This window comes from Nannochloropsis gaditana (assembly GCF_000240725.1).
Source record: "Nannochloropsis gaditana CCMP526 unplaced genomic scaffold scaffold207, whole genome shotgun sequence".
Classification (NCBI taxonomy): Eukaryota; class Eustigmatophyceae; order Eustigmatales; family Monodopsidaceae; genus Microchloropsis; species Microchloropsis gaditana.
In genome coordinates this window covers 20,188-21,660 of record NW_005803746.1, presented here as the reverse complement: position 1 = coordinate 21,660, position 1,473 = coordinate 20,188, and positions in this window count along the sequence as shown.

Here is a 1,473-nt window from a genome sequence, read left to right as displayed (position 1 = left end):
ACAGGCGGAAGGAAGAGCTCAGAGAACGGAAGGCTGGGGCATGCGTCTTGGGAGAACAGAGGCGAGAGGAGAGCGAGAGGGCAAGGAAGGAAGGGAGTGAGGACGGTAGAGGACTTCAGGGGCATGATGGGATTGGAGGGAAGAGGGAGGGGAGGGGAGGAGAGGGAAGGAGGACGTCGCTCGCCTTGAAAGACGGGCGCAAGACAGGGCAGCTTCATTCTGTGAGGATGATAGCGAGATATAGGGTGGAGGAAGCGTTTTTGGGAGGGAGCGTGGGAGGAGGCTTGTGTGCATGTATCAGTCACGGCCGCCTCGTAAGTCTCGCGTGTGGGGATAGTCAGGAAAGGGAGGACAAGGTAAGACAAAGAGGAAGCTGCATTGCTGCTTCGAAATATATTTCAAATTGTACACTAAATATTTCACCATATCGGGCCCCGCAGCCTGGAGTGGCCTTCTTTTTTGTTGGTCTTAACGCATTAATTAGCAAAAGTCCACTGATACTTCCGACAGAAAAGTCCTTGCAATCGAGTTTTTCCTTTGGCATGTTTGCTTTTGGATACCTATCGATCGAAATGCGAAACTTTCACAATACACAACAATGACATACACCACATCCAACAACGCGTCCGATCCGCCCCTTGTGCACTTAGAAGTATCTGTGGACAACCTTCAGAGAACGAGGAGACGTCTCACAATGGGGATCGATGCTACCAATCTCGAAAGTGACCACTCTTACAGAAGTAAAATTTGAAAAACCACCGGGCTTTCTTTATTGCCTAGGCAGGAGATGATCCCCAAATTCCTTCCGCTTTGATAAACTGCTGAAAAGCGAAGAGGTTGAATCGGAAGAGCATTTGAGCGTTGGTCTTCGATATGACCTAAATTGCGGACCGTTCCCACATAGTTCTACTAATAAAAAGCTATACCAGGAATTTTGCTTGCGACATGTGCTAGGATATGAAGGTGAAAATTCTTCTTTACCCCAAGCTTTCTTGCATGATGCGTGAAGAAAAAGCAGAGGTTAAAATAAAAGCGAAAATTGTACACTGTTTCTTACTTTGTTGGAATGTTCTTCAAGTATTTCAGAAATAATTCTCTCTCCCTCATCTATCTGCGAGAAAAAATTGGTTTATGTGCTGTAAGAATTACTTTAAAAACCCATGTCCCCGCTTTGCGCCCAATCGCCGCCTGAGGAGGCGAGATAAGTTGACTCTTTTTGAAGTCGTGGTGCGTTGCGCCACCGCAGTGCATGGTGTAAAAATACGAGAATCATGAAAAGAGACGAGGCATGAACTGCTCCTACTCCTCTGCAAAGAAATCGTGTCTGTTGCTTTCAATAGACATAAGCCCTTTCCTGCTCTCTCGCAGGCCCATCTCAGGTCCGAGAGACAATAATGTTCCCACGTGTCAAATTCCGCCAAACCTTTCAAAGGTATCCCATCGTGAATCATTGATGCAATGCGTTCAATAGAC